Source organism: Cupressus sempervirens, chromosome 4, assembly GCF_028749045.1.
Source record: "Cupressus sempervirens isolate cs-2001-9-10 chromosome 4, ASM2874904v1, whole genome shotgun sequence".
In the NCBI taxonomy this organism is placed as follows: domain Eukaryota; kingdom Viridiplantae; phylum Streptophyta; class Pinopsida; order Cupressales; family Cupressaceae; genus Cupressus; species Cupressus sempervirens.
Genome location: NC_143121.1, coordinates 124,513,547 through 124,537,800, shown reverse-complemented (window position 1 = coordinate 124,537,800; position 24,254 = coordinate 124,513,547). Strand labels below are relative to the sequence as shown.

General features: G+C 37.4%; 1 non-coding gene across 1 annotated transcript; it reads right to left on the bottom strand.

The window, feature by feature from the left end:
- Positions 1 to 19,793: 19,793 nt before the first annotated feature.
- Positions 19,794 to 19,867, bottom strand: TRNAV-CAC (transfer RNA valine (anticodon CAC)). The gene has a single exon. It is a non-coding gene; the product is annotated as a tRNA-Val (tRNA).
- Positions 19,868 to 24,254: the final 4,387 nt, after the last annotated feature.

Sequence of the window (24,254 nt, the reverse complement as noted above, 5' to 3'; positions counted from 1 at the left end):
GTTCTTTTCTTTGCCTTGTTTTTGTAAGTTTTTTAGACTTATTGACAGAAGCAGAGACCTTTTTGTAACCCATTATTTAGAGAGATATACAAATTTGCAGCACTTTTGGACAGAAATTTCAACTTGTGCCTTCTCTTTTTCCTGTGTTTGTGTGTCATGTCGATGCCTTCTATAGGATTGTTTCAGTCTTTTGCAGGTTGAAAGTTGTGTTATTAAGCAGTTTTGGATTGTGAGTAATTTATCCTCCTTTTAAATACTGCTATTTTAGCCTTCTTATCAGTTATTGATGCAAGGATTCTGATTATTGAGTTGTGCAAAGGAACTTCCTTGTTACTGTTTTTATTATATTCTGGTTATCTGTTAGATCTTAAAGATACTTTTTTTGGTGCATCACCCTTAGGATTTAGATTTTTATTTTCTATTATCTTTTTCCCCTTTTCCTCCATCAAAAAGAATCATTTTTAGGTAGTATAGAGTGATTTACTAGATAGGAAGTCGACCTAGAATCAGGAGATTCATTCCAACCATAGTTTACCCACAATCTTGGAATGTTTTCATGTTTCTCCAAAAGGTAAAGTTTTCTGCAAACTTAACAAGGTGCAATTTTGGTAGATAATAGGAGTATCAAGAAAGAAATGGAGTATGGACTCTAAGGTTCGATGGATCCAACACTAAGCAAGGAGCTGGAGCTGGATTTGAGTTAGTCAGCCCAACAGGGGCAACATATTTGGAGGCACATAAATTGCAATTCCCATGCACCAACAATATGGAAGAATATGAAGCTTTGATTTTAGGCTTGTTGTGTGCTATCAAGAAAGGTGCCAAGATACTTCATGTACTTGGAGATTCATATTTATTAATTGAGAAGATGAAGTAGAAGTTTGCCTGCCATGACAAGAGATTGAAGAGATATAGAAATAGAGTTTGGGATTTGATAGAGGACTTTGATGCCTTCAATATCAAGTTTAGCTATAGAGCAAACAATCAAGTGGCTAATGCCCTCGCATAAACTGCAAGCTCACTAGCACCAATTAAGTTGGATGGCTTGAAGAAATTTAGAGTTGAGTTGGCATCAGTCCCATCAATACCAGATAATGTCAAGAATTTCTAAGTGTTTGAAGATGATAGACATATCCTCAAATTCTTGACCAATTCAAATGTATTCATAGCACAAATCATCGATGGCGAAGTGGATGAAGAAGCAGAGATCGACATAGAAGGAGTTATGAGCTTAAAGACAAATGCTATTCCAAAGGGAATGATTGAGTTGGAAAGAATATTCTACATGGACCAATTCAACAAAGTACAATATCAACCCACAGGTAGTGATGAATGCGAAAAGGTTAATTTGGGAACAAAGGATTGTCCTAAAATAGTTTGCATTGGGAAAGGTTGCACATCGAAGAAGGTAGATATAATAAGTTTAATGAAGGAATTATTGGATATAATTGCTTGAGGATATGAAGATTTGAAAACATATGATCCTGCCATCATTACACACACAATTCCACTGAAGAAAGGGAGTAAGCCATTCAGACAGTGACAAAGGCTGGTCAATCGTTTGTTAGAACCATTGATATTTCAAGAAGTAAAGAAGTTGCTAGATGTGTGGATCATCTTCTCAATAAGGCATTCAACGTGGGTCGCCAGCCTTGTCTTCGTCAGGAAGAAAAATAGAGAAATAAGGCTATGTGTCGATTTTAGGAATTTGAACAAAGCATTTGTAAAGGATAATTATCCATTACCATCACTAGATGAGGTCTTGCAAATTGTAAATGGAGCACAAATGATTTCTTTTATGGATGGATACTTGAGGTACAATGATGGAGACACAACCCAAGCACAGAATGGACACAACAAGAAAGGAAAATTTTATTAACTTTTTAAATAAGCTAATACATTCAGTATAGAGAAAATAGACTTCAAAACATGCCCTATGGGCTTACAATAGCATAAATCTGGAGATAAATTCTTCTCCCAGTACCTTGTCTCAAACTCCACTCCTAACTGCCTTTTATAATGCCAGAAATGTTCTTAAATAGACCCCGGAGGGTTAAGGATTAGGAATACATTCTAGAAAGTGCTAATAGGCATCCACCGACCAAATAGAAGGATCTAGAAGTCGCATTAGAAGTCGGCGCAAAATTAGAAGAATCCAAAAATGGTAACCGAACTTTCGGGAGGCATAACTTTTGAACCGTAGGTCCGATTGACGAACCGTTTACATTTTCTAAAAGCTCTCAAAGCATTCTATAGCCCTATGGACAGCTTCACTCATCTCCCATTTTTTGGCCCTGTTCGAGGTCATTTAATGCCCCTAACCTAACTTTTAAGCATTCTTAAGATGTCTCCAGAAATCGAAAAACTGTGATAACTTTCAAACCGTAGGGCCTTTTGACTTGATTCTTTTTCTGGAATGCTCTAAATTACAATGACAATCATCTGACCAATTTACACCTTCTAGCTCACCAAAATGATGGCTTAATTACATACTCCTATTTTTTTAGCATTTACACATATCCCAAGGTGATCAAAAACTCTAACCCAGAACACTGATAGTGGAACTGTGAGAGTTGGAACCTTTATTTGACCCAAATGGGCATCCAAAAATGAAAACACATGAAACAGAAACTAAGTCAAAGTACATTTTTTTTGGGTGACACAGGATTGCCCTTATACCTCTGGATGCTCCTGCATCATACAATTAGGTGATTGTTGAAGAAGAAGACAGATTGAAAACGGCCTTCACCACAAAGTGGGGAACATTTGCATACAAGAGGATACCTTTTGGTCTGATCAATGCAGGTGCAACATTTCAAAGGGCCATGGATTATACTTTCAAGGACTTAAAAGACAAGTGCATTATCATTTACATGGATGGCATAACAATATTTTCAAAGAACAGAGAAGATCACATTATAGATTTGAGGAAAGTTTTCATGACATGTAGAAGGTTCAAAGTTTCTTTGAATCTGAAGAAATGCATGTTTGGGGTTACTAAAGGAAAACTTTTGGGACATGTGATTTCAGGAAAGGGTATCATGATAGGTCTAGAGAGAATGGAAGCAATTTCCAAACTTGGCATACTAGCTAACAAGAAAGAGCTCAAATCATTCTTTGGAAAGATCAACTTCGTGAGAAAGTTCATATCTGCATTCACTAAGATTGTAAAGCCAATGAATGACATGTTAAAGAAGGATGCAAAAATGGATTGGCCTCCAACAGTGAAGAGGACATTTGAAGAAATCAAACATGCTATCATCAAAGCACCAGTTATAGTAAGCCCAAATTATGAGAGGCCATTCAATATATATTCTTTTGCCTTTGATCATGTGTGTGCAGCCATTTTAACACAAAAGAATAAGGTAGATGAAGAGCATCCAATTGCATTCATGAGTTGACCTTTCAAAGAAGCTGAATTAAACTACCCAAATGTGGAAAAACAAGCTTATGCCTTGGTGAAGGTGGTGAAGAAGTTCAGGCATTAAATCTTGAGAAGCAAGGTACATGCAATCGTGCCTGACATAGTAGTAAAGACTCTTTTGATGCAAAATGAACTTGGAGAAAGAAAGGGGCAAGTGGGTCACCACTATCCAAGAATATGACATAGAAATTTGACAAATGAAGTTGGTTACAAGACAACAATTGGCGCAGACCATGGCATCAGAGGGGCCTAGACTTGTGCAACAAGTTTATGAATTGGAGGATGTACATCCCAACGAATGGTATTAGGACATAATCAACTATTTGTTAAATCACCGATGCCTTTCACATTTGAATCCAATACAAAAGTGAGTGTTGAGATTCAAGAGTAGGAGATAAATGCTATAAGGAGCAGTGTTATACAAGCAAAAGCATGAGGGGATATATTTGAGATGTGTTGGAAAGAAAGAAGCCAAAAATATTTTGAAACATTTTCATGATAAATGGGGAACATGACATGGATTAGATTTGGCTACAACACATTGGATACTAAGAGCCAGATACTACTGGCCAACTTTATTCAAAGACACTCACGAGCATGTAAAGACTTGTCATATTTGTCAAACATTGGCAAAGAGAGAAAGGAATCTAGCAATGCCTTTGCAGCCAATTATTGAAGTGAGACCTTTCAAGATGCGGGGACTTAACTTCATTGGTCCTATCAATCCATCTTCCTCAGTGTAACACAGGTATATTCTAACTGCAATTGACTACTATACATGGTGGTTAGAAGCTCAAGCTTTCAAGAATTGCACAACTGAGATTGTCCTCAAATTCTTAGAGGAAAAGATCACTACCAGGTTTGGGTGTCCTGCTTTTGTATGTGATAATGGTTCTGCTTTCACTTCTTTGAAATTTCAAACATGGGTGTTCAACCATGGGATTAATTTAAAGTTTTCATTAGGATACTATCCCCAAGGAAATGGCCTAGTAGAATCTACAAATAAGAATCTTTTGACTATGATAGGAAATCTTTTAGACAAGAAGCCAAGAGATTGGCACACACAGCTGAGATATGCTTTGTGGGCCAATAGAACAAGAGTTAAAGAGTCCATAGGGATCACTCCTTATCATTTGCTTTATGGACAAGACCTGGCATTCCCGATTCAATTAAAAATCCCAACTTTGAGGTTTGTACAGGAATATTATGACGAGAACAAAGATAGAGTCCAAGTTAGGTTGGCTCAACTGATGCAGTTAGATGAAAAAAGAGATGAAACCCTAGAAAAATTTGTAAAACATCAAGGGGTAGCTAAGCATTGGTTTGACAGAAATGCACAGAATAAGACCTTCAGGATCTTTGACTTGGTCTTATATTGGGACAAAGCCCATGAAAAGAAAGGACAACATGATAAATTTGACAAACTATGGAAGGGTCCTCTCCAAATTTCAAAGATCATCAAGGATAATGCATTTAGACTTAAGACACTCACTGGTGAGGATGTCCCATCCTGTCAATGGGAAATTCCTCAAGCATTATTTCCAAGCTTAGGACTCCATCTGGAGCCCTTTTTGTACATAGATAGAATAGGTTTTCTTTCGGTTAGTAGCTAGTTTATTTTTGGTTCTTTAGAATAGAGTTTGTTTTAGACCATTTGGTCTGAGGGTTAGAGTTGTTTCCCTTTCAGTTGGTTAGAGTAGTTTTCTTTTAGTTATTTAGTTTAGGTGTTGTGAGGGAGCTTGAGTTTGATTCGCATCAAGTCATTTGACTTGGGATCTTTTACCTTCCCTCAGTTGGAGAGTAGTTTTGGTTTTGGGCCTTTGCAAGTGCAAAGGGGGTCCATGTTATCACTCGTGGGCAAAGTGTGTAGATTTTACATTTTTTGTGACAAAATAAAGTCTGTCTTGTTCATTTCTTGAATACATTTAACAAGGTTCAGAGATTAAAGGATGTGCTTAATTGTTGGTATATGGTAGAACTTGTACTAAATTTGGGTCAAACTCGATAGAGGTTCTTAAGTTATCTTCAACATGGTTACATCATTCTACTCACACTTAATTACTCTGAATTCTTAGTCTTTTGAAGTGAAATTAGACTTAGTAAAAATCATACACCTACTTCAATGCCATTGTAGTTCTCCAAACCCTTCGCAAGCTTTATTGTCTGCAAGCCAAACAAAAGATTGGAAAAGAGAAAATATATAAATATATCATGAGAAAAGAGAAAAGGCAATATCAAAGTGAAAATAAAGATGAAATTTGATTCAAGGGTGTGCCATCATCTCTACTGGTGCTATAAAAATAATCACTAAAGGTAGAGCCATGATTGTGGTGCCACAGCGATAACTCCGTCAAGTCTATAGACGCCTGACTGGCAGCGGGGCTCTATCCAAGTTGCTTTTGAAGTAAGGATATTTACAATAGCTAAGTTTAATGAATCTGAGAGATTATCAAGTTCTTGTCGAGCAGGGAATAAATCATTTGCACACACATGAGTAACTTATGGTCAGGATACTTAGGATCAATTTGAGAGTCTTTTCCCTCGTTGAATGCTTGTTCTTAAGTAGATTTGTGGATAGGCCATTGTGAGATTTTTGTTCTAAGTAACTTATTTCTTGAAAGGTTCGAGAACATTTCACTAGTGGAGTTGCTAGATGTTGTGAGGTTCTCACACCATCGCCCCAAAATTTTGGGGACCCCCTTTTTCGGTCGCCTTGGCAATAATTTTTGAAGTTGTCCAAAATATTTTGATCTTAGAAAATTTTACTTCTTGGATGCCTTCAAGTCTGAAGGGAGAAAGGGTTAGGTTTATTTTTCACCTAGTTTTAAGCTTGATTTTCTGGACTAACTAATTTTATCCTTAGGCCAAACAAATTTCAAAGAACAACCCTTGGCAAGATAAAATCGTGAATTTTGTACTTAGATGATTTTTTTTGAAAATTTGGATATAATTGTATAAACTTGAGTAATTTTTAAAATATGAAATTTTGTTAAATCTGGTTTTTTTTGGAAAATCTTGAATTTTTTTTCCTAGTGAAAAATTTAATTTTGCAATGGTGAAATCAAATTGGATAAATTGATTTTAGATTCTAGAGAAATGATTAATTTTTGTTACAAATTTTTTTTGGCAAAATCGATTTTGGATTTGAGTTGCAAAGTCACATTAAATGGGTTAGATTTGCCTTGAAGATTTTAAAATATTTAAAGAAATTAGTAATTTAAAATTGAAAAAATCAACCTTGGCTTGCCAAATCTAATTTTTAATTATATATTAATTACTAAATCGTCATTGAATGAAAATGTTTAGCATCTCCAAGGCTTTATTAATTTTATTTTTGCAATTTTGGTTTAAATGGCAATTTAAAAATGCAAATTTCATTGTGGCAAAATTAATTTTTGACTTATCATTTAATTGGGACCAAATTGTGCACTAATTAATATTGTTTTCTCTCCTAGGTGCAGGTCGGCCAGCTAGAGAAGGCATGTGGATTTGGTATAAGAGGGATCTCTTTCCACTTATCTCCTCATTCACTTCATCCTCCTCTTCTATCCTTTCCGATTTTGGCAAAGGGCAGTTTTCTCTTGTCTTTGGCTCTTGGAGTAGCTTCTTCCATTCTTGGTTATTTTTCTTGGTGAAGGGATAACATTTTCAGACTTAGCAATTTTTTGGATCAGCTCTATGTGCTTTGGCAACTTCTCTTGAGGGGTAGAATTTCATTGCTTGGTGATTTTACTTGCAATTGTGGACATTTTCAGACCTTGGTAATTTTTTGTGGAGGCAAATTTTTTGCATCGTTGAGAAATTTTTCTCCTTCCATTAGGGCTGTGATTTGTGCCCTAGATGACTTGAGGGGGGCAGATCTAAAACTTTTCATTGCTTGGCAATTTTTTACTAGGTCTAATTTTTGCTAGAGAGCTGCGATTTTTCTCCTAGTGGTTGCCCAATTTTGCATGGTGAAGAAAACAAGTGATTAAATCTAATTTTTTGACACACACATGGGCAATTTCAAGTGGATAAAATTCTGATTTATTCAGCTAGGGCATCAATATTTGCAAGGGGCTTGAAATTCTTAGGTTTGATCTGAAATTCAAAAGAAGACCCTGCCATTGGTAAAGGTAAATTCAATTCATTTAGAGTTGAAAGTGGTCCTTAAGTAGATTTCTTTCTTTTGTTCTTGTCTAGTTTCATTTTTCTTGATTCTTCTTGCATTCATCATCCACCACTTCGTCATCCCATCTATAGGTTGAAGATTGGAGATTGATAAAGGTAGAATCCATGATAGGACATTTGAAAAGGAAGAAATAAGCTAGACTACCCTAGGTTGAAGTTGGGAGATATAAGTATAGTCCATCTTAAAGCATGAAGAGGCAAAAATAAGTGTAGTGATAGGACTTGGTGAGGTAGAAATAAGTTAGAATCTATCGATAGAAAGAAGGTTGGAGATTGATAAGGGTAGTCCATATCACTTAGAATGAAGGGGCAAAAATATGTGTTTAGGGTCTTAAGGGAACAAACACTAAGAAAGAATCCTAAGGGAACAAACACTAAGAAAGACAAAGAGGATATGATGCCCAAAATAAATTTCTTCTCGAAAATGAGGTGAATAACCGATACCAATGTCGGTATGGTAAATATGAAATAGGTAAAGGATAGACTAAAGGAAGTACAATCCCCCATGGCAAAGAAGATATACAAAATTGGAATTATACAAGCAACAGCTTTTTCTCCTACCTTGCCTGGTCTAGAATTGGTTATGGAGTGCACATCTAGGTTTGATTTGATTAGTAAATCCATATTTTTGATGAAGGGAAGAGGGTGTTGACCAAAATTGGTAGACAGGCAATTGAAGAAGCATTTAACATTCCTCAGTATAAGAGCATGATAGTGGTGATGATGGATCGGGCAGCCAAGTCATTTTAGGATAACCAGAAAGCTTATTTCATGCATCTAAAACAAGATTGGCTACATGAGGAAAAGAAAGGAGTAACCAGATCATCGAGGCTCATAGTGGCATATTTCAAATTAGGATATGATGGTCTCATTGTGCTCCTTAGCCGGATCATGGGCCTAGCTCAAGGTATGCAATTTGAAAATTGGATGTACTTCTTTGTTGATGAAATTGGAAAAGGAAAAAGAAGATTTTATTGGGCTAGGATCATAAGTGAGAATCTAGAGTTGCAACTTAGAACTGTACAAAACCAAAAGCAATTCTACATGGGATCCTATCTATTTTACCTAATTGCTAGATTGTATAAAAGTCTAGGACTTAAGGCCTTAGGAGAAATTGGCAGTGGGCCACAGTAATATTTGGTGCATGAATGCTATCCACAGCTTCATTTACACAACAACAAAGATTATAAAATGTTTTGTGACACCTTTGCCATGAAGACAGTAAGGGTATTACACAGGACACCTGCTAGGAGACTCTCATTAGAAGAAGAAGCAAAGATAAAGAAGTATGGGAGTTGGTTCATCCAATTTTTGCAATTCACCTACATTAGAGTAGCAAGAAGCACAGTTTGTCCCAAGAGGCTTCCAAGATACCCACCCGACAAGGTAGTTTTGATGGAATTGGCTAGGCAACTTGTGTATTATGATAGAATAATGAGACTCGAAGGTAAGACAGGGATTACCTTCTCATTAAGAATTGACAATGATAGTTGCCCCAATCGTGTCTCCTTTGCAGCTACAGAGAAGGAATTGGAATGGTGTCATCTAGGATGGTATAGAGCAAGGCAAGGATTTGATCCTAATAGTCTTATCAAGATGACTCATAAAAATGCATTTAAACATGTTCCCACTATAGAAGACTTTTGGGCCAATGCCAAGGATGACTTTCATGTGAGAAAGCTAGCTTTCTTAAGATTGTCAATGAACATGATGAGAGCTATCAAATGGAGAGGCCTTGATATTTCCAATCAACTAGAAGATGATGGAGATGTACTGAGAGAAGATTATGATACAATAGAGAGAATACAGTTGAATCTAGTAGATTGGGATGATCATCAGGATCCTTCCTTGGAAGCAGTCACAAGGACAGTAGATTTGTATACTGAGTCATGGTACAGTGAAAGATTAAGGAAGCTACATAAAGTCAAGGATGGGATCCATGATACAATCCAAGATGGGAAAAATTTCTTGCTTTCCTTTATCTCAACATTCCAGTCATTAGTGACTATTAGAAACAAATTCAGAATTATTGAAGAGGAGTGGAAGGATTTTCATCCATCAATGATTTAGCTATTCCCATGCTACAGGCGTTCATTGGGCTACTAGAGAAATATTTGGAAAGGGCCAAGTTGATTGATGAAGGAGCATTGAGTACAATTGAGTCTTGTTTTGTTGTCTTGACTACTAGATTGAGAACACTCGAGGAGATACAAAATGCAGTTGCATACATAGCCCAAGCATCAATACTTTCATTTCAACCATGATGAGTGATGTTGGGGCGACACTTGATTTCGAAGACATCAGAGAAGAAGACATCAATGAGACAAGGCTTGGATCAAGATTGGACAAGTTAGGAAAGGTTGCTATCAAGAAGAAGCATTTAGGCACCCTTTCCTCCCTTAATGCCTTTATAGGACACTGCAGGCAACAATTAGCATGATGAAATTGGCTGAGCTCAAGATAAAGCATACACCTTTCCCTCCCACAGAAGAAGTCAATGAAAGGCTAGCTAAGTTCATTTCCTTAGCTAAAAAAATGAAGGAAAAAGGGAGATTTATATTAGAAGATCATTTGATGTAAGCCCAAGTAGCAATTTCTCTTTCTTCTAGGGTAGGACAAGTGTCTAATTTTGATTGGCCACCATTTTGGCACCTTCTCATTGGTTGCTCCTTTTCCACTTTTTTCATTGGTCCATTGACGTGGTGGTGTCTTCTCATTGGCCAATCGGGTGGCAACCCTAATTAGGTTTTTTTGGATTCAATCTAGATCATTGATTTTGCCTTTTTTTTCTCTACCATTGGTTGTACATTTTGGCCTCTATATAAGGTCATTTTCTCTCATTTGTAATAGTCAATGAAAATTGTTGCAAAGATAATGCCCAAAAATCACTTTTCTTTCTCAATATTGTGACTTGCATGGTAATTAAGAGCTTTTGGTGTTGTTGCATGGTTTCTACTTCTACTAATTAGAATAAGATTTTCATTTTGAAGTTGTTAAAGTAAGTTTCATTTCAAGTTGTTAAGTAAGAGTAAAGTAGAGGGATAGTTGCATGGTAACATTAGTAGATGTTTGATAGGAATCTAACTAGGCCACTAGCATCCTAGCGGCTTGTTGGAAAGCTTTGTGTGGTAAATTAGTTCATTTTTCTTTGAACCATTGCATCTATGGAGATGGAGCCATTCGTTAACTTTCATTAGATTCGATCCCCATCCATTTGCTAATCTTCCATTCATAGGAGTAGGAGCAGAATAGCAAGTAGTTAGGAGTTGGAGTTTTGAAGAGGAAAGTTAAGAAGACATAAGTCACAATAACATTCATCCTCCATCACCATCACCTTCTTCATCAACACCATCTGGCATTCACACTGAATCACCATCACCATCATTCCACCAAAGTCCAAATCGTCCTCAAACAAACAATTTAAGGTTGCCTATGTGATTACCAGCAAATCACATCGATATACTGAGTTAGTATCCACAAGTGTAAGGAACATTAGAGTTCTTGCTTATGTCTTCATAAGTATTAACTTTTCAAGAGAGGAATTATGTGTTTGATACTCCATATCAGATATTTAATTGCTAATATGTTATGTATTGGTACAAAAATTAACATCAATAGATAGGTGTTTGATTTTGATTGGCTACCATTTTGGTGCCTTCTCACTAGTTGACACTTTTCCTTTTTCTCATTGGTCCATTGATGAGGTGGCATCTTCTCATTTGCCAATAGGGTGGCAACCCTAATTAGGGTTTCTACATCCAATTTGGATTGTTGGTTTTGCCTCTTTATCTCTATCATTAGTTATAATTTTGAGCCTCTATATAAGGCCATTTTCTCTCATTTGTAAAGGGTTGAAGAAAATTGTTGCTAAGATAATACCAAAATTGCCTCTTTTTATCATTGTTGTAACTTGCATGGTGATTAAGAATATTTGGTGTTATTGTATGGTTTCTGCTTCCAATAGTTAGAATTAGATTTCCTTGGAAGTTGCTAAAGTAGATTTTATTTTAAAAAGTTTTAAGTAAGAGTAGATGGATAGTTGCATGGTGATATTAGTGGATGTTTGATAGGGATCTATAACTAGGCCACTAGCATCCTAGTGGCTTGTTGGGAAGCCTTGTGTGGTAAACTAGTCTATTCCCTTAAATCATTGCATCTATGGAGGTAGAGCCGTTGGTTAACTTTCATCAAATTCGATCCCTATCCATTTGCTAATGTTTCCATTCATAGGAGTAAGAGTAGAGTAGCAAGTAGTTGAGTAGTTAGATTTCATTCTAAGAAAGTTAGGAAGGTAAAAGTCATTAGAAGCATTATTACCTCCTCGCACAATCAACATGATCTGGCGCTACACCCTCCACCATCACCATTGCCATCAACATCATTTGGCACTCATACAAAATCATCACCATCACACTAGAAGTCCAAGTTATCCTTGAATGAACAACATAAGGCCGCCTACGTGACTACCAACAAATCACATCAATATAACTGAGTTAGTATCCATAGGTGTAAGGAACATTGAAGTTATTTTCATGCCTTCATGAGTATTAGCTTTTCAAGAGAGGAATTGAGTGGTTGATATCCCATAGCAAGTGTTCAATTTCTATATGTTATGTAGTGGTACAAAATTGACATCAACAGATAGCCAATTAGAATCAGACACCTATCCTACCCAAGAAAAAGGAGAATTTGCTACTTGGGATTACATCAAATGATCTTCTATTATAGTTCTACCCTTTTCTTTCATCTTTTTACCTAAAATGATTAATTTGGCTAGCTTATCATTGACTTCCTTCATGGGAGAGCAAAGTGTATGTTTCATCTTGAGCTCAGCTAAATTCATCATGTTACTCGTTGTTTGCAGTGTTTTCTCATGATCCTTATTATATTCTTTTGCATATTCAATAAAGGCATTGAGAAAGGCAAGGGTGCTCAAATGTTTCTTCTTGATGACAACCTTCTCCGACTCATCCAATCTTGATCCAAATTCTATCTCATTGACATTCTTCTCTTGTCCACTTGAATTATCCCTTTGGTCTTTAGCCTCAAATATTTTCAAATCACTTCCTCTAAATTTGCTCTTTCTTGAAATTCACTCTTCCTTGAGATTCACTTTTCAATTTTCACCACCTCTAAATCAAATAAAAGAGGTAGGACCCCATATAGAATTGCTTTTGATTTTGCATATCCTAAGTTGCAACTCTAAATTCTCGCTCATAATCCTAGCCCAATCAAATCTTCTTTTTCCATTTTCAATTCCATCAATAAAATAATACATCCAATTCTTGAATTGCATACCTTGAGCTAAGCCCATGATCTGGCTGAGAAACACAATGAGATCACCATACTTTGATTTGAAATCTGACATGGTGAGCCTTGATGATCTAGTAACTCCCTTTTTGCCTTTGTGTAACCAATTCTACTTTAGATGAATGAAGTAAGCCTCCTAATTATCCTGAAATAAGTTAGCCACCTGATCCATCATTACCACTGTTATGCTTTTGTACTGGGGGGTATTAAATGTTTCTTTGACCACTTGCCTGCCAATGTTGGCCAACACTCTCTTCCCTTCATAAAAAATGGACTTACTAACCAAATCAAATTGGGATGCACATTCCATGACCAATTCTAGACAAGGTAAGGTAGGAGAGAAGGTTGTCGTGTGTACAATTTTGCTTTTGTAGATTTTCTTTCTCATGGGGGATTGTCCTTTCAATCTATCCTTTAACTAGATAATGTTCACTGTGCTGATATTGGTGTTACTTACTCATCTCACTTTCGAGAAGAAGATGGTCTTAGGCATCATGTCTTCCTTGTCTTTTTTGGTGTTCGTTTCTTTTGGGTTCTTGCTTAGACTAACATCTACCATCCTAAACACTTATTTTTGCCCCTTTGTTCTAAGTCATATGGACTACCCTTATCAATCTCCAACCTTCTTTCTATCGATGAAAATTACCTTATTTCTGCCTCACCAAGTCCTATCTCTATACTTATCAATCTCCAACCTTCAACTTAGGGGTGAGACTACCACTTATTTCTGCCTCCTCATCACCTTAAGATGGACTACACTTATATCTTCCAATTTCAACCTAGGGTGGTCTAACTTATTTCTACCTCACCAAGTGTCCTATCATGAAATCTACATGTATCTCTCCAAACTTCAACCTATTAGTGAGATGATGAAGTGGTGGATGATGAATGCAAGAAGAACATAAGGGAAATGAACCAAGCAAGAACAAGGAATAGAATTCGCCTTTAAACTAATCTTCACCTCTAAAAAATGAATAGAATTTACCTTAAATCTGCCTTTACCAATAATCGGGCCTTCTTCAAATTCGGATCAGATCTCAAAAATTTCAAGCCTCGTTGCAAATAATGATGCCCTAGCAAAAATTAGAAATTTGACTTTCTTGAAATTGCTCACATTTGCCAAAATCAAATCCTTGGATCACATGGCTTCCTCACCAACAAAATCGCCCAAATCTAGAAATTGAAATCAGACCTCAAAAAATTGTCCAAGCAAGAAAAATTCAGAATTGCTCCAAAATTGCCTAGGGCAGAAATTTGCCCAAAATGGAAGAAGAAAATTGTCACCAAACAAGGGAAAATCTACCTAAGAAAATTGCCCAAGTCTGCAAGCTGCCCTTCTAGAGAAAAATCTCTCAACACATGAGGAGAAAGATGGAATGAGGAGATGAGAGAGGGGGGAGCCCCTCTTATACCAAAATTTCCTTGTCCATCCAAACTGGCCGACTTGCCCTAGAAGAAAGTAAAATTAAATTAGCTCTTTATTAATGGCCCAGATTTAAATGCTATGCTTTAATTACTTAGCTCAAAGTGAAATTAGCCCATTTAATTGCTAGTCGTGACCAAAAATTGCAAAATAAAATTAGGAAAGCTTAGGAGATGCCAAATTTTTTATGCAAAAATGTTTTAGCAATTAAAATATCATTAAAATCAGATTTAGTAAGCTAAAGTCAATTTTCAATTTTAATTTACCAATTTCTTTCAACATTAAAAAAATCTCCTGAGCAATACTTCAATCAATTTAATGAAAATTTGCAATTTAATCCACTTTCAATTTTGCAATGCAATTTTATTTTTTTACCAAAATAAATCATTTCTCTAGCATTTAAAATCGATTTTCCAATTTCAATTTCACTATCAAAAATTTCCCTTTTCTACTTGATTGAAAATGTTATGGAAGTTTGGGATATTATACATTACAATTAATGAAATCCTACCAAGACGAATGTTCAAGTTGGTATTCTACTGTTTTGAGTCCCCAATTCGACTAAACTATCTTCTGTAACTGAGCCACTGACATTATCTTCTTTTGTAGCATTTTGGATTCCTAAGTGTCTCAACTAAACTATCTTCTGTAACTGAGCCACTGACATTATCTTCTTTTGTAGCATTTTGAATTCCTAAGTGTCTCAATTGTCTTCTGTAACCGAGTCACAGGTATAATTCAGTTTTTAGCCTACTGAATCCCCAATTCAACTCAATTATCTCCTTTCCCATTGGCAATTTGTGTTGAAGAAATTTCTGCCCAATCATTTGTGATGGCAACCGTATGTAGTTTTTTTAAACACTTTGAGCTGGTGATCCTGCATTTCCATTCTGAATGGAGACATGCTTAATTGAAGGCTTGGGAAAAGGCTTGGGAGTTGATTTAGTCTTTCTCCATGATCATCCCTAGTATTTGAAGAAGTTGCAAGAAATGTGTGGCCAATTTGGTTGGGAGAGTACGGGAAACCAGTTCTAAGATCTCTACTCTATATTTAATCCAGAGATTGAAGTATTGAAGTTGATCTCAGTCTCTTCATTGAAGAGTGAATAGATATAATGCTAATGACTGCTTGAATTCCTATTGTACTCTTTTATGATAAGGATTGCCACTTAGCATTATAGAAATCAGATATATTCCCTGTGTCTAGTCTCCATTAGGCTCAATTCAATTTTGTTTTTCGGTTGAATAAAGTGGTATCACAAGGAGGAAGGTAAAACTTTATTGTCATCCCAGTTATAACTGCTAATATAATTGGTAAGCTCTTCGTCGTAGGATTAAGAGGGGAGCCAACTAGTAGAGCAATATACATGAGTGGCTATGAAGATAATTTTGTTCCTATGAGCTCTTCCTCTAAGATAGATTAAGTCATTACTCCGTACTGGAGTTCTATTTATTGGACTACAGCATGACCCAATTTCACATTTTTGAAACTAAAATAGAAAATGAGACAGTGGGGAAATTGCTTCCATGCTATGCAAATGGTGATCTTGCACCCCTTTGGTGATGTTCGTTACTTTAGCTATGATCGTAAGTTGTTTTGCCCAACCAATAGCTATCAACTACATATGGGCATCAAGTATAAATAGATATAATCATTGATCGAATTTGAATTTAAGCTGAAAACGTAATGCATATGGGAAGAGTTTTGTAAGAGTTAATGAGCTGAATTAAAATGCTTTTTAAAAAGTATCTTAGATAAAATCAATGCAAATATCACTTTCACAAATGATTTTTGAGTACAATTAGCATCATCTGAATTGTTACCATTAAAGACTTGGTCATTGAGCTATTGAGAAACAATGACAATGACAGCAAGGTTGAAGCACAACTAAATTTATATGTGGTGGCAGAGGAAGAAGTAGGGAAGAAGCAACCAGTGGAAGAGGCAGTGCAAAATAAAGAGATAGAAGAAAAGACGTAGAAGATGAATCAGGTAATTCTTCTTACAGGTTATTCTTATGATAAGAAACAAGAGCTGCAGGGCAGCTAAGTTCCTGTCACAGATAGAAGAACCATTCAAATTTTGTTTTTGGTTTGTTTAACTTGTTTTTATAAAGAAACAAAATAAAACCAACCAATTTCAATATAGATCAGTAGGAAGTTTCAATATTTTAATTTAGCACATGCCAGTCATCATTTGAAAATGACAGAAAAACAAATTCAATGACAGAAAAACCAATTCAACAAAATAGTGATGCCTAAATGCAAATTTAAAGTGTGCAATACTATTCAGAATGATGCTACAATGAAGATCTTAGTTTTGAAAGGGTTATAAGTAATCGAAACTTTTAAAGCATTAAAAGTCATGAATCAAAAGAGCTTGCATCCACAATAGGAAGAAGCTTCTCCATCTCATCATTAGAAAGACCAAGGTTCCGACGTTTGACAACCCTTCGCGTGCTCCCATCCTGCACAAGACTTCAGAAACTACTGTTGGAATTGAAAATTGAATTAAAAAGTCAAGCTGCAAGATTGGTTAGTAAATCTAGGGGTTTTCCTTATTGATTAAAAACTTCTGATTGCAATATGTAATTAATCCTCTTGCCAAGAATCATGAACACAATTTTGGATACCAATAGGCCCATCATAAAGAGAAAAACCTCGCGAGTTAACATTTCCATGCAGGGTATTTATCTCCCCATTATGCCCTAAGATATGCATAGGCTGAGCTCAATCCCAGCTTGGAAATGTATTTGTTGAAAATCGAGAATGAATCTGCATGTAAAGAAAATAAATTTACCTGAGGGAAAGTTATAATTATTCAACATATTCCCGCTTCATTATAAAAGGGCATGACACTTAGATCGACGAAATGTTTCTTAGGTTACAGAAAATAAAGATAATGTCAATCAGTTTTAGACTTAATCTCATTGTAAATTACTTAGAAACCCTCAGCTATCATGACATCTCAGCTCGAACTACACAATCACACATCCATGGGCCAACATCATATTCCAGGTATGAAGATAAAATGATATATAATAAGTGAATGCACTGAACACTCACTTAGATTTATAGTGGTGAGGTTAGCGGTTCCTCCAAAATCATACGTTCTGCCAATGCTTTTGTTTTTCTGCCTGTAGTTATTGTAAGAATAAGAAGCATGGGAACCACTGTGTTGGGCATGTAGCATAGTCCATTGGATTGGATAGATTGCCAATCAGCACCAGCTCCACAAGCATAGTCCATTGCTTTCTGAAGTACTGAATTTGGGACAGTGAGTTTTGCTCCACACCAGAGAGTATATGCAAGAAATGTTGATGGGAGATTTGGAGGGAATAGAGTAATTGGATTAGATGGTGGAGATGGTGGTGTTATAACTGGGGTAGTGGAGGGAGGAATACTGGGTGCTGCTGGGTTAAGAGGACTCGGAGGATACGACATAAAGGGTGGGGAGAATTTTATATAGTAGGAGAGGGAGGTGCAGAGTAGAGTGGAAAGGGAGATGGAGAAGAATAAGGAAAAATTGAAGGCAATGGAGAGCTTGATGGTGCATTAGGTAGATAGAAACCAGTAGGAGGTTGGGAAACAGGGGTAGTAGAAGGACAGACTTTGGGCAGTCCTGGGAAAAGTTTTACTTATAGATGAATGGATAGAATGACAAAAAGCAACAGGTTGTGTAGGAAAAGGCCTAAGAGAATTGAGGGATTTGAACTCTAAATTGTCAAGTGTTCTAGTCATATCTATATTATATTCCAGCTTGTGTAATATTTGACACTAATATATGCTACTCAACACCAAGTATACCACTCTTTCTTACAAAGGCCATCCCATATGTTTGAAGGTCCATACAATTTACAATGATGAAATAGGAAGAACAAATAAAGAACTCGTTTGTACATAGCTGCAATACAAGAAAGTATTTTTCATCTCGCCTTTGTATCTTTCTTGTTTTAGTTTACACAAAAAAAGGAGGATATTTTGTATTTTATTTCATAAATAGTAATTTCAAAGGGTCAACAATGGACTGAGACTAGGATTCACTGAATCTCATCCATGTAGTTCAAATTTCTGCCAACATCGAAATTTTATGATATTTAATATAATATTGTTAAATATAATAATATTATTTTATTTTAAAATAATATTGAGTTATTTAGTTTAATTATTTAACATATCAAACTATTTTGACAATTTTGTAGATATATTACTGATATTTAAAAATTTGTAAACTTGTATAAGTTACTTGATTTTTTTCCAATTTTGTAGATATATTACTGATATTTAAAAATTTGTAAACTTGTATAAGTTACTTGATTTTTTTCCAAATTTTTACCCTTGCCAAATTTTAGCCAAATTTTATCCAAATTTTATGTTTGATGAACTAGAATTTAAATTTGAACCTTGTGACTTAGGACTGAGATATGCACTCACTTGAAATACCATATGCTTGCAGTCCATGATTCATCTCCTCCTTCGTATAAGCCCAACTTTCAAGTGAGGCTAGATCTACATTTCCAGGGTCACCATTTTGTTGCTTGTGTAGGACCAGTAAGGAATTAAAACTGCTTGCCAAGGGAGATTTAGGACCAGAATATTATAACAATGTTCAGGTTGTATTGTCTTGAAGTCTTCACAAACTTTGTCATTCTCATTTCTAAGTTGTGGAAAGTCAGTGTCTTTTGTATTAAATGTTTGCAAAGGGAGTGGCAAATCTTGCAACTGTTCCTCTTTTGCAAATGACGAAAGGAAGTATAGACTTGCTGTGGCTACTTGGAGCACATTGTAAGGATAAAACCATATTACAAGCATTTGAAGCACATTGTAAGGATAAAACCATATTACAAGCATTTGAGGGGTTGGAAAACATGGGCAACTAAAATCATATTACAAGCGTGAAGAGCTTTCCGTAAATTGTACTTGGAATCCAATAGACAGAGCTTTATGAACGCGGTTGAATACAATGTAAATATGGCTTTACCCATTGGAGGCATTTTAAATGGAGGAGAGATTCCACGAGGGAGGTAGTAATAAAAAACAAGGAAAAAGTCAATGTGTTGGTGTGAGAGAGGCTCGAAATCTCGACCTCAGGATTATTCTAACCTCAGCTTTGAGACCTACGCGCTAGCCAACTGCGCCACCACCCCAACTTCACAATTTTACTGATTTCACTATACTTGTAGGTGCTAGAGGTACAAGAACAAACGAACGGAAGCCTGAGGTGAATCCACGTATCAGAGCCTCACCCAAGAAAAAAATAGGGAGGATGAACGGAAGCCTCTGCTGATTTCAACCTGAGTATATCAGAGCCAGGTTTCGATCCTGGGACCTGTGGGTTATGGGCCCACCACGCTTCCGCTGCGCCACTCTGATGTGCAGAAATGTGCTAATTGGCCACCTAAGCAAAGAGAGCGCAATCTGTTTATTTAGTATTGAGCAAAGAAAGAAAAGACAAGTAGTAAGGATTGTCTGAGCCCAGGTTCGAACTGGGGACCTTTAGTGTGTGAGACTAACGTGATAACCAACTACACCACCCAGACCTCTTATTCGCTTTTCATTCTGAGTCACCACTACCAATTGCGTTCTCCGCAACAGAGAAATAGAGAGTCAATGCGAATGCAATACTCCAATTACACGCGAAACAGTGGGCACATCTCAGCGCACTTGTCTTGCACATCGGATCCACTCAGACCTAAATAATTTGGATTTCCAACATAGGTAGTATTGTGGCCGGTATAGAACCCTTATATCGCAAAGGAATACCAACAACAGTCATGATGACTTTGCTTGATGTGAGACACAATAGGTATTGCGATATGCTCATGGGAGGCATCTCTGCACCCATGGCCGCAGGAGCCACTGCTTTCGACGTCATCCCTAACTTTGCAGTTAGTCTGCTAGATGACCACCTAGACAAAGTGCTAATGTTCCAGTTTGGAACACAATACTTGAATATGAAAAAGGGCTCACGAACACATGCCTTATGGTTTGCCCTCTATGACCGTTTGTTTAACACTACTGTTCATCCTATGTGACGTTGCAGACAAAGAAGACAGACGATTGGTGCTATCGGCCCACCACGCTTCGCTAGAGGCGCGAAAACTCTGATAGTTAGACCTGAGACTATTGATGTCAGACTGCATTGTGTCAGCAAACTACTTAGAGAGGCGCGACTCAAGGGATTGCAAGGAAGCAATTACAGTGTGAAAGTTAGCATTGGTACTGGCAGAGGCTTGCTGGGCTGCAAGTTCCATTTGAACAAGCTTTTGAAAGGCATTTTGTTGAACGAGCAAAGCTTTCTGAATACACAAATTAGCATAGTTGAGCATTTTAATTTGTGTTGGAGCGTCTGGTTGGCCAGAGGCGATGACATGCTGGGGCCTGCAAGGGATGCTATACTTGTCGTCGGCAGATTGCAGGATGAAGTCATGGAAAGTAGGGACTTCAGGGGATTGCAGTCGAGGCTGGTCGAAGGTAGTGTGTTGACCAGAGAGTATCATTCGGATATAGCGGGGACGGATGAACGAGCAATTGGTACATTGCATTTCTCCATTATCCAACTCCATGAACTGAGGATGTTCACATGGAGCAGCAAGAGGATTAGAAATGGCAGATCAGACAACAGAACTAGTAAGTCTAAGTTCAGTTTTTGATTCTATTCAAGATATCAATGTGGATGAAGAAGCATCAACGTCTGAGGCATACTCTATGCCTACCGATAGATTTAAATTACCAGTCAAAAAATGGAATGAGATTTACAGTGATTTGGGTTTATTAGCTTATAAGTCTAAAACCATATGTAAATTGATAGAGTTGCAAGTTGTAGTTAAGAATGATCAACCGCATAGCTTTATTAATCTTCTATCTAGAATAGATAAAAGCCAGAATAGATATTCTTTGCTCTGGCAGACAGATGCGAAGGGTGCGCAGATCACTGCACCTCGCATGCTGCAGTTGACAGACATACAAGTTCCTAAAGAGTGGATTATTGATATGAAAGCTTTACGCCAATTAGAAGGTACTAGCAATATGACTACCATTACCAATGTGCAGGAAGACTATAATCAGGCCCGTATTTCCTTTGGCTCAACCCAAAGTACATCCTCGGCCTCTACTCCTTCTAGACATCCTTTGTCTCGAAGTCAGTCCTCTTTAAGTTCGTCTCCTGTGACTAACATAGTTAGACAACCTTCTATGCCACCAATGAGAATTCCACCTACAATACCTGTCAACCCAACTGTTCCAATTCCTAAGCATTCTCCAACAACCGTTTCTAATCCCCTTGCTGCTCCATGTGAACATCCTCAGTTCATGGAGTTGGATAATGGAGAAATGCAATGTACCAATTGCTCGTTCATCCGTCCCCGCTATGTCCGAATGATACTCTCTGGTCAACACACTACCTTCGACCAGCCTCGACTGCAATCCCCTGAAGTCCCTACTTTCCATGACTTCATCCTGCAATCTGTCGACGACAAGTATAGCATCCCTTGCTGGCCCCAGCATGTCATCGCCTCTGGCCAACCAGACGCTCCAACACAAATTAAAATGCTCAACTATGCTAATTTGTGTATTCAGAAAGCTTTGCTCGTTCAACAAAATGCCTTTCAAAAGCTTGTTCAAATGGAACTTGCAGCCCAGCAAGCCTCTGCCAGTACCAATGCTAACTTTCACACTGTAATTGCTTCCTTGCAATCCCTTGAGTCGCGCCTCTCTAAGCAGTTTGCTGACACAATGCAGTCTGACATCAATAGTCTCAGGTCTAACTATCAGAGTTTTCGCGCCTCTAGCGAAGCGTGGTGGGCCAATAGCACCAATCGTCTGTCTTCTTTGTCTGCAACGTCACATAGTATAGCCACTACAACACAAAGCATCACCACAACGACACAGACTATTGCTAAGAAGTTATCAGTCATAGAACAGACTACCACACAGGTATGCTCGCAACAACTTGCAGATGCACAAGGCATCCATGGTAGCATACAGTCTGTTAAGGATATTGTTACTGATAAGTTGAATGCTTTACCACAACCTCCACCTGCCAAGCCACCAAGTAGCTTTCCTAGCTCTCAGGCAGATCATCAAAGGTTAAAAGCCTTACACTCTGGTAAAGCCCTAGTGATCCATGTCCCTCAACCTAAGCCACAGGAATTTGATCCTAAGACTGGGACTTGGAAACAAGTTAACATGGTCTCTCAAGACCCCTATGATCAGCTGTATGCCTTCAATGAGAATGTACCTCCGTACATCAATCTTGACAGCTATGACCCTGTAAAAAACAAAGCAACATTGGATGCACTGCGCACCTGGATGGATAATGCCATCTACGCCGCCAACATGACACCAGATCAGGCGATCAGAAAAGGCCTGAATGCCCTTACAGGCATTGCAAGAAGTGCTTGGGACAGTCTCCCAACAGATTACAAAGATGATCTAATTAATGCCGGTGTCACCACTGTCAACAGTGCCCTCTACAGAATGTTTGTGGGTCAACATGATAATGAGCAGCGTGCAGCGCTAAAGAAATTCACAGAGAATAGGATCTGTGACATGAGTAAGTTGGATCAGTACTGTAGCGATCAGTACACCAACTTCTATAGATCTGGCCAAACTAATAATAATGTTTGGATGTATAATACGTTCCTCAATGGTTTTTCCTTACAATTGCAATCTTTCTATAGGGAAAAGATTTTGTATAGTATAATGAATACTCCAGATATGAGTATAAATGATGTAACCTTTCCGTAGCTTTGCCAATTCATAAAAGAGATCAACAGCGATCTTTGTAGCGAAAAACAAAATCGCAGAAAGAAGAAAGAGGTACTTCCCTACCTCAAAGCTGGACTCTGTCACTGTCAGTCTACCTCTTATGGCTGTGAAAAGCACAGATCAAAGTCCAAATCTTTCAAGAAATATAAAGCTCATAGGTCTTATGAAGATAAGCCTAAATTCAGGAAGAAAAGGAAAGTGTTCTTGAGAAGAAAAGGCAAGATAAAAAGAAAAGATTTCAAGCCTACCTGTTACATCTGCAAAGGCGAACACTTTGCAAATAAATGTCCAGACCGAGACAAGAAAGGTAAGCGCGTTCGCGCTTTACAATCTGCTAATCTATTTAATGAACCTGTCTCAATTGTTTCAGATGCCAGTGATTCTGAAGACTTCTGCATAGAAGAAAGCTCGTCAGACAGTGACGAAGATAATATGCAAGTCCGACACCTGCATATTGCATCAGAATCTACTGAAGAAGAAAGTGATCATTTCTTCTCACCAGAAGAAGACAATCAGTCGGAAATATCTTTCTACTGTAATATGTATCACCGAGCTGATCGTCTCATAGATCGACATCGATCCCTCAGTCAAATTAACCCTCAATGGTTGAAATTGACTCCTCAGCAAGAGTTTGACAGAATACAAGCTCGCAGCAATCAGTTGCTGAAAAGAAGAGAGGAGTTCATGACTCCCTACCAGTTTGAACAGATAAAGAAAGAGCTAGCCGCTTTAGAAGAGCAACGGAATAGACTCTTATTACGAGAGCAAGAAGAGATCTTACCTATATATGATCCTGATGCTCCAGGCCAAAGCTCCAGATCCAGTTCTCATGGTTACGTGCATAATGAACAAGGACAGCAAGCTTTTGCCAAAGCTTCACGAAAGGAATGGCTGTCTCAAAGATTGGCTTTTCTGTATCAAGCAAAAGCCGATATCTTCCGTGAGATCCATCAAATTCAAACTGAGCTAAAAGAATATGAAGCTAGCAGCAGTTCCTTGACTGCTTTTGAGAAATTGCTTCTGGAAAGTGAACTAATTCAGGAACCAGTCCCTGAAGAAGCAATGAGTGAACCTGCAGATTCCAGCATTCATCTGCAATCTACAGAGGAAGAACCGAAGCAAGTATTCGGTTACCAAAAAGGTATGAGAAATCCTTGC